Source organism: Alligator mississippiensis, chromosome 11 (assembly GCF_030867095.1).
Source record: "Alligator mississippiensis isolate rAllMis1 chromosome 11, rAllMis1, whole genome shotgun sequence".
Classification (NCBI taxonomy): domain Eukaryota; kingdom Metazoa; phylum Chordata; order Crocodylia; family Alligatoridae; genus Alligator; species Alligator mississippiensis.
In genome coordinates, this window is record NC_081834.1 from 31,489,329 (window position 1) to 31,503,075 (window position 13,747).

General features: G+C 50.3%; 1 protein-coding gene across 1 annotated transcript in view; it reads left to right on the plus strand.

Annotated features, from left to right (window-relative positions):
- The first annotated feature begins 886 nt into the window (after nt 1-886).
- HERC1 (HECT and RLD domain containing E3 ubiquitin protein ligase family member 1) overlaps nt 887-13,747 on the plus strand; it is a 177,442-nt gene continuing 164,581 nt past the window's right edge. The window contains 1 exon segment of the mRNA XM_059714771.1: nt 887-987. The gene's annotated coding sequence lies outside the window, so the exon portion shown is untranslated.

Consider the following 13,747-nt stretch of genomic DNA (forward strand, 5'->3'; position numbering starts at 1 on the left):
TGCCTTTTTCTCTCCTCTTGGGTACCGGGCAAGAGGGATCTCTGTTGTGGAGGGGGCCACGGCCTCTGAGGTGATCTCTTGAGCATCTAGTGATGGTGTTTCATAGAAAGAAGCAGGATGGTGGCTGCCTGGGGTCCCTGGCTTTACCCTGGGCAGGGTGGAGGGATAGGTGGGATGGGGCTGATCCCGCCTGGGGCTGGGGGCTGCACTAGGTGACCTGTCAAGGTCCCTTCCTGCCCTGCTTCTCCCTTATCCGGTCTGACCCCCTGGAGAGCGGGCTCTTATGTTCTCAAGTGAATCCCAGCTGCGGCAGAGCCGGAGGCGCTCAGAAAGGCGGGGCGCCGCGGGCAGCGGCCGTGTCGGAGCCAGGTGCCGCCTCCCCCGCAAGGCCCGGGGCAGCCGCGGGACCAGCGCGACGAGCCGGGACCCGGGCGCACGTGGCGGGCGCGTGACGTCATCCCGCGGGCTCGGGGCTGCGGCAGCCGCTGCCAGGAGCTCGGCTCGTCCCTGTCGCGGCCCCGGCCGGGCTCCCAGCGCGCAGGCAGGTAACGCGGAGGAGACGGGAGCGGAGGAGGAGGACTATGAGGAGGCCGGGTCGGGCCGGGCCGGGCCACCCGCAGGCAGCCACCGCCCCCCACCCCGCCGCTGAGGCGGGGAGCGACCAACGCTCGCGAGACCTGGGTGCCAGACCCGCGAGATCTCGCTGCCTCACTCCTCCCGCGTCATGTTTTCTCTTTGACAAGCCGCCGCCGCCGAGAGGACGCGGCTGGGCCCAGCCGCCCCCGACCCGGTAACGCCGCGCGGCGCCCCCCTGCGCCGCCGGGCCAGCGGGAGGAATGGGAGGCGGGGCAGTGGCGCTTCTCCTCAGCGCGGGGCCGGAGGGGTCACCCCGCCGCACCCTCCCCTCCCCCGGGCCCGGGGCAGCTGCACTCGCCGCCGGGCGGGGCCCGCAGTCGGGGGGGCGCCTCTCCCTGCCGCCAGCGTCAGGTGCCTTTGTTGTGTGACCGGGTTCCTCCCTTCGCTGCGTAACCGCCGCCTGTCCGCGCGGGCTTGTGCTCCGTGCCCAGCGCTGCCCGCCCGGGTCGGGGCCAGGGCCGGGGCCGCTTCCCGCTGCGCGCGGCTCCTCTTCTGGCCTCGGATTTGCTCCCGAGGCGGGGCTGGTCGGGCGCTGCGGTGAGGTGCGGCCTTCTCGCCGCTCCCCGGGGCCTTTGGGCTGCTGCGCTGCTGGGGTCGGCCCCGGGGGGGAGCGGGAGCGGCGCCGCCTGCCTCGCGGCGCTGGATCCCCCGCGTGGTCCTGCAGATGCTGACACAACATCAGGACAGCCACATCTCCGCACCCGCAGCAGCCCAGTGGGTCGCTACAAACAAAAGGGAGGCCCCAACGGCTTCACTTGACTGCTTTGTAACCCGGGGCCCCCACAAGGCACAAGTGTTGGGGCAGTCCCCTCCACCCTTTCTTTTGTCGACTCCCCCTTTTACGTCTGATATAGTTCTTTCTCCTAATCTGAAATTGCTGAAGACCATTTGTTAATGCTGCCTTTCTTGAACAGATCATGGATCATTCCACTCATGGCCTTAGTGGTAAAGGTGTCATGGTCTCTGTGGCTGGGGAAGTGGAAAGAGATCCAGGGTTGGAATTAGCTGCTTCTTAAGTATTTAAAACAAACAAACAAACCAGAAATGGTTTTGTTGTCCTTCTCTTTTTGCCATCAAAACCGTGATTGTGCATCAGCACGTGGCATCGTGATGTATGTGATGCTTGATTCTTGTACTGCAGTCCGTAGAGGTGCCTGGAACCATGTCGCTGCTGGCAGATTTTCGTCACTTCTAGTTGCACATGGTTACTTGGTGATCCATGTACTGTGCAGTGTCATGTATGTGGAACATCTGGAGCCATCAGTTCTGTTTTCTGCCCTTCAGTACCTCCAAAAAAATAGAAAAATAGATGTTTTTGTTCCTGGTGTTGCTTCTGAAATAACTGTTCCTTCATGATGTGCTAGTGACAGGTCAAAAGAGATCAGGTAATGCAGCTGAAGATGAAAAAGATTTTTCCTTGAACTTTGTGGTTGTTGAATTTAGCAATCAATAGCAGAGACTACACACTGTCTGGGAACTGGCCAAGTATATCCTCCGGCCTTGATTGCCTGTTGTGATTGGCCTGCTGTCATCAAGTCTGTTGAAACGTGTCCAGGCACCTCTAGCAATAGCATTCCCTGTTGGAAGTTTCAATATGATTTAAAGAGGAGCCAGAAATCCGTAAGTCCTTGTAATAGGACACATCATCTGTGTTCAGAGTGGTCTGAAGTAATAGATTTTAATTCTGAAGAAAAGAGCTTAAAGTTCTTTAGAAATGTAATAATTTATGTATTAGTTCATTATTTGCAATCTGAGAAATTTATATGCCACATGTACAAGACTTTTTTTTCTCTCAAACATGTTTGTTTCAGTCTTGCTGGAATAACTAGGAATTGTACTTGTATGAGGGCAGAATTGGCCCATCATCTTACAGCTAACTAAAATACTGTATATGTATAGTGTCAGTGAGCAAAGATGTTTTGAAAATCTTACCTTCATTTTCTGACTTCCTGCCTTTAAGGGTGATGGGGTTGAGAATAAGTTTTGGTTAATTTCCTTAGATTTACAAGAGAGAAGGTAGAAAAAAAACATACTTCCTTTGTATTATGACAGTCAGAAAGGGTTTGACTACACAGCTGTACAATTATATGAAATAAAGGACATAACAGGAGACCATTCTAAACTTCATAGAAACTTCATACTGCATGTGAACATTACTCTGTTTCTGTAACTTATAACTTTGATTTTTAAATTAGATCTTTTAGCAGATTGAGATGGCACAAGTCCTCAGTGAAAATAATTTCTTGGGACGTTTCTGTTCATACCTTAAAACTGTGCTTGAGTTGTTCGTATGAAAGATCGTACTTTTACAGCAAAATAATTTGTCATTCTTATGTAACTTAAACATTCAACAAATAAGTCTTATTTTTGTTTAGTTTTTCCCCCAAACCTCTTACTTTTTTTAAAACCTCTTAATGTAACGGGTGGTAACACTTGGCACCCTCCTTTCCACCTCCCCCCCACACCTTTCCATGCTGCCACGTGCACACACTCGCATCTTCCCCACATGCTTCTTAGCAGGACTTGGAGAAACCAATAACCTTGCTAGCTCCAAGCTCTTGAAAGTTAGGGTGAGTGGAGTTAAGCAGATTGCAAGATCTGATGGAATTATTATTTTTGTGCTCCCTGCTGTGGTGACGAGCAATAGTACATCCTTGGAAATGTCCTTGGACATTTATTAGGGACTTCATCCCATGTGTTATTCTCTAGTTAATGTGTTTGATAAACTTAGAGCCTTTTTCTGTTTACTGGAAATGGAACAGGCTGTCTCTTGACAGCTACAGGCATGCTGATGTGAAGCATCTTTCTTGATCGTTCTCTCTTCTGGCTGCTCTTGAAAATGACTTTAAATTTGTGCTGCTTCTCTTCCAGCTTCTGCTTTTGTTTAGCTCCGGTGTTATGTCTCTTTCCAAAGAAGTGACAAAGCGAATTGATACAATTCTTGTTAGTTTCTCTGTTGTTGGCCAAATTCTAAATAGTAATAATAAAGCCAACATTTCAATTTCTCTTCTTTTTCTGGGGAAGAGCCTCATAGAGTGACCAAGGTGGCTGTAGTGTGTCTTAGTTTCAAGGGCCATCTTAGTTCAGATTCTGAGGGTTTTTCTTCACAACCATGAAGTCTAGAAACTACTTTTAGTACTAATTGTACAGTGGGGGGGGAGGAATAACTTGAGCTTCTTTCCCTGTCAGTTTCCCATTGGCAAATAGACTTTTTCATGTGATCATAAGTAAAGGTTTTATGTACTCCTGGGGCAGGGAGATCACTCCTCTGGCTATCCTCCCTCCCTGGGAGTTTCATGCACTCCTGGGGGTGGGGGCATTGCCAGGGGGCCCACTGTTGGGACCCAGTGTCCACAGATATGGGACTCTGGGTCTCAACAGCTGGGGGGTACTGCTAGAACCCAGAGACCGCAGCCACTTGGGCTGGGAGTCCCAAGCAGCTGTGGGACTCTCAGCCCCCACTGGGCAATGTGCACCTCTTCAGTTTGGAGCCGTCAGTTGACAGGGCAACCAGTGAGGAAGGGGGGGGGGGGGGGCCCTGCTATAAGTACAAATTAAAACTCAATAGCAACCAGCTATAAAGTTGTACACATTTTTGAGGTCTAACCTTATAGCTGGTTGAAGCTTTTTTTATTGTGTGATAGGTACTTTGCACGTGTCACTGGTCTTAAGGTAGTTGCGCAGGTAACCAGTGAATTTCACAATACCTGTAATTAGTAGACGGGGCCTAAATGTGATTTTGCTCGGCTCTGTTCGAGTCCCTGAAAAACAGTCAGTTCCAAAGGTGGATGTTTTTTGTGACTCAATCTTGGAGGTCAGTGGATGGTATTTTACAAAAAAATATATATTAATGGGTTTTTGGGGACTTGAACTCTGGGAACTTGATTATGCTTAGGAGCCTAGGTCTGTTTAGATGCTTAATAGGTGGAATAAAATCTGGCCCTAAGGTGGGGTATGAATGCTAAAGATGGGTGGGAGAACAAGTGATGCTGCATGGGTAGCTGTACCCCTGCTCCCAGTAGTTTCCCTCCAACTGGGGTGAATATACCATGCTGTGAGAGCAGCAGCTGGGATCTTTTCTTAAGTCCTTCAGTTAGGTAACAGTCTTCCTTTCTGTGCAATGCAGTTTGTCATTTCCCTTCTCTTCCCTTGTCTGCTGCTGTCCCCAGCTGACAGGGGTGGCGGGTGGGGGAGGAAGAGGTTCCAGAACCACTCCTGCCCCATTCCAGCCAAGCTATACATGCACACAGGACTGACTAGAGACAACGGCAGCAGCAGCAGGCAGGTTCCCCTCTTCTGTGCCTGCTCCTGGGATGTCAGGGAACACTGAGGGACTGTGCAGGGAGGAGGAACCCACCCACTGTTGCTGTCCCTGTCTGAGCCCAGCTCACTACAGAGCCTGGCTGGAGAGGGGCCGAAACAGCTCTGGAGCCTTGTCCCTGAAGCAGCTGGGGACAGGGACAGCAGGGTGGGGGAGGCAGCATGCTGCTGAGCCTTGAGGAGAAAGGAGGGGGTGGGGAATTCTTTCCTGATTTGGGGACTTAAAAATATGTGTCTAGTTGTTGCTAGAGGTGCACCGATACATTGGTCTGCTATCAGATTGGCACCGATATAAAGAAAATTGATTATATCAGAAATGGGCCTGATGCGGCTGATAAACGCCCGTGTGTGCACGCAGCCGCAGCGTAGCATATAGGCGGCGAGGAGTACAGCCTGGCAGCTTGGAGAGCTACGTGCAGCTGGTAAGTCTGTTGTGGTGGAAGGGAAGCGGGGAGGGAAGGGGTGTTGGGGACGCAGCTCAAGGCCCCTATGGTGAGGGAGGAAGTAGGCCTGGGGCAGGCGCTGCCCAGCTGGGGCAGGGTGTGGGACGGAGCCATGGGTTGTCTGGGGGGCACAGGGAGGGGGTGGCTCCCGTCACTATGCGCACCACAGGAGGGCACGGGGAGGTGGGGGGCATGTGCCCCTGGATCTGCATGGGGCATGGGTGGGGTGAGCTGTGGGGTAGGGCCAGGGGCTGTGCTGGGCTTTTCCTGGTGCGGGGGGGGGGAGGTTGTGCCAGGGCTGTGCTTGGGGCAAGCGGTGGTGTTGCTGGGAGTGGGGATTACGGGGGAGGATACAGTGAATTTTGGGTTGGTTGCAGCCCCCTACTTCCCAGCACCACTGCCACCTGCCCCCGAGCGCAGCCCAGCCCAGTCCTGCCCCCCCACCCCGGGGTCAGGAAGAGCCCAGCGCAACCCCAGTCCCAGTCCACTCTGCCCTGCCCTCCCTGCACAGATCTGAGGACACCCCTACACCTATGCCCATCCAGGGTGTGTACAGCAGCAGGAGCCGTGCCCTACCCCTCCGCACTTCCTGGAGGAGCTGCGGCTCCATCCTGCCCCACTCCCTCCCTCATCTCGGGGGGGGCCTTTATCTGCCCCACCCTCCCCTTCCCTCCCCTCTCCCCTTCCACAAAACAGACTTACCAGGTGCATGCAGCTATATTAGAAATTGGATCAATATTGGCCGATATGCCTCCTTAAAAATCTGTTGTTGGCCCCCAAAATCTCTATCAGTGTACCCCCAGGTGCTGTTTCTGAAGCATCATGAAAGGGGGGTGCATCTGAGCCATTGCTCCCTCTCTGGATCTGCCCTTGACCATGAGTATGTTAAAAAATAATGTTATAGTTTGCCTAACAAGCATCTCCCTTTTCTTATTCTATCAGCTGCTCCCTTCTCTTTGCTTCTTGTATAGATCTAATTCACCCCATGTTTTTTTAGATATCTAATATAGAATTAAACCAAATGGCTAACAAGGAAAAAGGGGGAGACCTGTCTAGGGCAAGGATGGCAAAGATCTAGCCCACAGTCAGGATCCAGCTCATAGAGCTATTGTATTTTGGGTTGTAGGAAGTGTGGGGACATGGCCTGCATCACAATTTGGGCCCTTTGGGCCCCTATATACATGGCCACTGTTGGCATGGGAGCAAACAAAGACTGTGTGGATGCAGCCCTGCTTGTTCTGGTGCCATTAGACCCTAGTTGTTACTAACCCTGTGGATCTTGTCTAGGAGGAGTCATGTGGTTCATGTGCAGCCTGAATGAGTTTGACACCCCTGTTCTAAGACAGTGCCTAGGTAAGATGTCAACTCTATCTATTACCTGTTGCTGGAGTGTTGTCCGTAGAATTTTGCATGGTGGCTCCTGTTTTTTGCATTGGTTTCCAGGTGCTATTTAAAGTATTTTGGACCTTGCCTCTCTACTTGCAATTTGTACCACTTTAACTATATCAGTGTAGTTGTACTAATTTAACTGTATTGATACAGTTTAACTATATTGATATAGTTAAAATGGTAAAACCTATATTAGTATGGTTCAAGTGGTACAATCTCCTTAGTGTGCGGGAAGTTATACTGGTATCGTTTCTCTTTCTTTCCTATATGGAAGTAAAGGCTTGTCCTCAAGGGAAAGTGTATGTGTATGTTAATTATTTTCTTAATATGATATTCAGTCCTGTATCTATGCACAAGTGGTGGTAGTGTCGTGCCCCCCCCATTTCAACTTATATGAAGTATCCTGCTTTAATCCACTTTTAAAGTGACCTACAATTTTGGGATGAGTTATACTGGTATAAAGTCCATGGAAATTAGGGCTGTGCCAAACAGCACCATTTAGTTTCGACTTCCATTTCGACAAGACAGTGTTTTGTTTCAAGTTTCCTTTATTTTCAAAAGCACTGTTCCGTTTCATTTAATCAAAATTGCTTTGCTCTCTCAGCGCTGTTTCAACGTTTCACCCATAAGCTATAATGGGGAATCATGAAACTGCCTATAACTTTGTCATTTTTTGACAGATTTGGATGAAAACAGCAGGGATAGTAGCCCCTTCTGAGGGCATGAAGCCTGCCAGCTTTCAAGGAGATAGGTGTAGGGGTTTCTGGGAAACTGCACCTCAAGCTGCTGACAAGCAAAACTCATGACGCGTGAGTGTGTGCGTGCGTGCGTGCATGTGTGTGTGTGTGTGTGTGTGTGTGTGTGTGCCCTCGCTGGTGCTGGGGCCTCTACACAACACGGTAGTGTGCCCCAACGAGGTCTCCTCCTCTAGAGCCTCAGTCCGGTCCACCACTTTAAATAACAACAGGTAAAATAATAACTTAGTGAGCAGTAGCACTAGCAGCATCTCAGGCAGCCAAACTGTGACAGAGCCCTTCTTCCCTCTCCTGCAGGAGTTTCTTTTCCAGCGTGTGTGCTAAGGCACACCCTCACTGTGTCCTTTCCCCCTATTCCCCTTCCCTTTCCTTACTTTCTGTTTCCCTGCAGGCAAGCCCAGCTTCAGCTTCGAAACTTGAAACATTTTGCCCTTGTTTCGTTTCATTTCATTTCGATGTTGCTGTTTTGAGCTCAAAATGAGTCAAAATGAAACAGCTGGCGAAATTTTGCACAGCTCTACTGGAAATGTATCCTTATTTCAGATTAACTATATCACTTTTGTCAGCCCATCTTCTGCCAGATAATGATACATTGCTTCACAGCTGAATTGCTTGTCTCCTTACATACATCTGGGATCTTTCCCATTGTACTTGGCCTCGGTGAGGCCGCAGCTGGGGTGCTGCATCCAGTTTCGGGCTCCACAATTCAAAAAGGATGTGGAGAAGCTTGAGAGAGTCCAGAGAAGAGTCACATGCATGATTAGAGGTCAGGAAAACAGACCTTACGTCGACAGGCTGAGAGCTATTGGGCTCTTTAGCCTGGAAAAGCTCAGGCTCAGGGGTGATCTGATGGCCACCTGTAAGTTTATCGGGGTGTTCACCAGGATCTGGAGGAACAGTTGTTCACTAGAGTGCCCCAAGGGATGACAAGGTCAAACGGTTATAAACTACTGCAAGACCGTTTCAGGCTGGACATAAGGAAGAATTTCTTTACTGTCCAACCCCCAAGGTCTGGAATAGCCTGCCATCGGAAGTGATGCAAGCACCTACTTTGAACGCCTTCAAGAGAAAATTGGATGCTTATCTTGCTGGGATCCTGTGACCCCAGCTGACTTCCTGGCCCTGGGGCAGGGAGCTGGGCTCTGATGATTTTCCGAGGTCCCTTCCAGCCCTAATGTCTATGAAATCTATGAAACCATCTTGTTTGGAAGTAACTTTCCTGCTGACGTGTGCCCCTGGAATTATATGCTTGTAACACCCCTGGAATTATATGATCGAAACAACCGTCCCCCGTTTCTCTCTGTGGTTCTTTCCCTTGTTTTTTGGGGAGAGGTGTTACATTTTAGAAGCAGTCACTGGAATGCCAATAAGGGGGAGAGAGAGGCTGCAAATAGATTTAGACAGACTACAGAAGTGGGCAGACAAGGATAGGATGGGGTTCAACGTAGATAAATGCAGGGTGCTGCACCTTGCGAGAAGGAATCCACAGCATACATACAGGCTGGGGAGTTCCCTTCTTGAAAGCACAGAGGCGGAAAGGGATCTTGGAGTTGTTATTGACTCCCAAGATGAACATGAGCTGCCAATGCCAGACTGCATCTCAGGCTGGTTCAGAGAGGTGATACTCCCCCTCTATGTGACTTTGGTCAGGCCGCAGTTGGAGTACTGCGTCCAGTACTGGGTGCCGCACTTCAAAAGGGATGTGGCCAGCCTGGAGAGGGTTCAGAGGAGGGCCACCTGCTAGGTGAGAGGGCAGCAGGACAGGCCCTATGAGGAGAGACTGAGGGACCTGAACCTGTTCAGCCTCAGCAAGAGGGGGCTGAGGGGGGACCTGGTGGCTGCCTACAAACTCATCAGAGGAGATCAACAGCAAATAGGCAGAGCCCTTTTCTCCCCAGCACCATCTGGGGTGACAAGGAACAATGGTAATAAGCTGAGGGAAGAATAGGTTTAGTTAGAGATCAGAAGGTAATATTTTACAGTTAGGGTTGCCAAAATCTGGAACCAACTTCCCAGGGAAGTGGTCCTCACCCCTACCTTGGGCAAATTCAAGAGGAGGTTGGATGATCACCTGTCTGGGGTCTTGTGAACCCAGCATTCATTCCTGCCTGTGGCAGGGGTCAGGCTAGATGATCTGTTCAGGTCCCTCCTGACCCTAGCTACTATGAAACTATGAAATAAATGTGTGTCTGTTAAGGGAAACATGAGAGAAGGGGCTCTTCCAAGCCATGTTCCAGTGCTGGAGCATCACAAAGGAGCCCCAGCAGAATTAAAGTAATTTTTGGAGACAAAAACAGTACTCTGGTAATACTCCTGTTCTAACCTGTGCTTATTAAAAGGAACTGAACTAGATTCTTGCCAAGGAAGGCATCATCGACCATTGGAATAGGCATCTGGAAAGTTTGATTGTGGCATCAGATAGGTACCCAGCTGACTATGAACCTGGCTAGGAGGAAATTCCCTTGGACAGCCAAAATATTTTTGGGACTGGAGGTATTCTGAAAATCCAAAGGAAGAGCCAGCCTGACAGTGCAGTGAATAAGACTCCTTCCAGTGGTTTCTGTATTAACATACAACTATATATGGGGATTTAAAAAACTGTGCTCTAGCTAGTGTCGGGCATGCCTTCCAAGTTAGTGAACGTGAACTATGAGTCTCTCTTCACTTGCTTAACTTATTTCAGCTCTTGCCCATGGGTGTTCAAAGTGCAAGATACTTTAAACTGAGAACTGCATTGACTTCAGTGACTTAAGAGGAGTAGATTAAGCCAGCCTAAAGAGGGTAGTAGGGGAATGCACTCCTAGGATAGTTATATCAGTGGGTAAAGAGGAAAAACTAAAAGAGACTTTCTCATGCTCATGAGCTCTAAGCTATGCCAGTATAATAGTATGTCAGGGGTTTCATAGATTCATAGACACTATGGGCTGGAAGGGACCTTGCAAGATTCAGTCCAGACCCCCTGCCACAGGCAGGAAGTCTGCTGGGGTCAAATGAGCCCCACAAGGTAAGCATCCAAACGCCATTTGAATGAGTCCAGAATAGGTGCTTGCATCATCTCTGTGGGGAGTCTGTTCCAGACCCTGGACACTTGGACTAAAGAAGCTTTTCCTTATGTCCAGTCTAAATTGGCCGTCCAGAGATTTGTGGCTGTTAGATCTTGTTATCCCTCGGGGAGCCCTGGTGTACAACTGTTCTCCAAGATCCTGGTGTTAACCCCCTTATTACTTACAGGCTGCCACCAAGTCCTCCCTGGGGCCTTCTCTTCTCCAGGCTGAAGAGTCCCATGTCCCTTAGCATCTCCTCATAAGGCTTGCTCTCTTGGCCTTGGATCATGTGCGTAGCTCTCCTCTGGACTCTCTCGAGCTTATCCAAGTCCCTCCTGAAGTGGGGGGCCCAAAACTGGATGCAGTACTCCAGCTGTGGCCTCACTAAGGCCAAGTAGAGTAGGAGGATGATGTCCCTGGTTTCACTTGAGATGCTTCGATGGATGCATGCCAGAGTTTGGTTTGCTTTGCTAGCCATGGCATCGCATTGGTGACTCATGTTTATCTCGTGGTCAATCAAGACCCCCAAGTCTCTTCCATTCGTGGTGCTAGCAAGCGTAGCACTGCCAAGCCTATAAGTATGAAGCTGGTTTTTCCTCCCACCTGGCACTTCTCTGCATTAAATCCCATCAGGTTATGGTCCGCCCCGCTTGTGATCCTGTCCAGATCAGCCTGTATTCCCAACCTGTTCTCTAGTGTGACCTCCTTCCCCCATAGTTTAGTGCTGTCCGCGAGCTATGCCAGTCTGCATCTGATGCCTGAATCCAGATCATTTCAACATTTTCATTAGAATACTGACCTGAGTACTGAGCCCTGAGGGACACCACTAGTCACCTCACACCATGTTGATTTGCTCCCATCAGCCAGTATTCTTTGGGTCCGACCCCGGAGCTAGCTCCTCAGCCATCGGACTGTGAGATGATCGAGGCTGCAGTTTTCCAGCTTAGCCAGGAGGGCATCATGGGAGACCAAGTCAAAGGCCTTCTTGAAATCTAGATATGACATCAACCTCGTCTCCCTTGTCCAGGCAAAGGAGACTTTGGGCAAATTGTCAAAAATACCCGCAACCTTGGCTTGTAAGATGTTGGCATGCCAGGAAAAGATGGCAGGGGAGGGAGCCAAGAGGGGCCTAATCCTTGCTGTGGCAATGCAGCCCCAGTCCTTCCCCCTCTGTTCACCATGGGGCGCGTGTGCCAAACAAAATGCCTTTGTGTGTATAGCACTTGTGCTGGGGGTTGCCTACCCTGTTTTATATTAAGGAGATAGTACCGATATAGCAAGTTTGGCTTTAAAAAATATCACACTAATTGCAGTAGTTATACTGGTACAAAATCTTTGTACAGGCCAAGGCATAGATTTTGTTCCCGTTTCTGTTTTGGAAGGGAAAAGAATCATTACTTTTTCACCTGCAGAGTTGGGGGGTGGCACATGGGGGGCGGGGAGGGCGACACAGCACTTGAATCACTGGCTGGAGCCATGCCTCCCCCACCTGTTGCTGCTGCGGACGGACCGACAGATGGACAGGGGACGTGGCTCCCCAAAATTTCATGGCACACCTGTTCATGCCTAATGGCAGACCAGTTGGGAAATGCTGCTCTAGAATACCTTACATGGGTGGGAAATTGGTAAATAAGCAGGTGAATTCATGAATTGATCAGGTTCTTATTTTTTTAAGTAGAGGTGCACCAATACACTGGTCCATATTGTATCAGCATTGATAAAAGGAAAGTTGACATTATCGGCAATCGGCTATTTTTGGCTGATGTCGCCGATAAATGCTGCTTGCATGTGTACAGCTGTCGCATACACGTGGTCCGCCTGGCAGCTTGAAGAGCAGCGTCTGGCTGGTAAATCTGTTGGGGAGGGGGGCTGATAGAGGCCCCTGTGGTGAGGGAGGTAGTGGGGCTGGAGCAGGTGCTGCCGAGCAGGGAGGGGCATGGCACAGCTGCGAGCAGCTCATCCAGTGTGCGCAGGGCAGGCAGGGCAGATCCTGCTGCTACACATACCCCCGGGGGAGCCATAGGGGGCATGTGCTTCCCCAGATCTGTACATGGGAAGAGAGCAGCCTGGGGGTTGTGCCAGGCTCTTCTTGGTGGCAGCGGGGCTGGGCCAGAGCTACACTCGGGGCGGATGGCAGTGGCGTTGGGAGGGAGGACTACAGGGGGTGCTATGGCAAATTCTGGAGTAGTAGCCTACCCCATAGCCTCCCCCCCAGCCCAGCATTGCTGTTGCCCGGCCTGAGTGCAACCCTGGCCCAACCTCTCTCCCAGGTGGGACGAGCCCAGCCTGCAGCGACAGCCCACCTTTGCCCTGCGTGCAGATCCGGGGGACCCCCCCCCCCCCCATGGCTCCCCAGTGGGACCTGCGCCTCTCCTCCCCCCCCCTGACAAGCCTCTCGTAGATCTGTTCTGTGCCCTGCTCTGGCTGGGCAGCACCTGTCCCAGCGCCTGCCCCAGCCCCACTCCCTTCCTCCCTCCCTCCCCTCTCCCTCACCGCAGGGGCCTCGATCTGCTCCTTTCCTTCCCCCTGCCCCTTTCCCCCCCCAACAGACTTAGCAGCCGGACGCTGTTCTCCAAGCTGCTGGGCTGCATATCAACAATTAGGTTGGTATTTGGCTTGTTAATAATCAGCCATTGGCATCAGTCCAAAAAATCTTTATTGGTACACCCCTATTTTTAAGCAGTACAAAAACCTGAAAAGATTATTCAACTGCCCCCAATTGAATGAATTATTCAAATTCATTATTGCAACTTGGCAAACCTGCGAGCAACAGCTCAGCTGTCTGCTGAGGTTGAAAAATAACACTACATTGATTTATCCACAGTTCACATTGAGAAGCTTTTCAGAACCATATGAGTAAGGAACTTTTCAAATGAAAGTTTAGACTTTTTGGGGAGGGAAGTTGCAGCGGGGGTTTTGTCATAAAGCAATAGTCTTAAATTTCGCAAAAGCTTTTGATGCTTGATGAGGAAGGATTTTTTTTCATCATGGGTGAGAGTTGATTGGTTTGTTTGTTTTCATTTGAATTCTCATAATATATTACTAGCTTCTAAATTAATTGTAACAACTCAAGAAAAATGCTTGAGTGCCATTCTGGACAGCCAAATGAGAATATCTATTTCCAAGCACATCAGTTATGGCTACTTTGAGAGGTATGTGA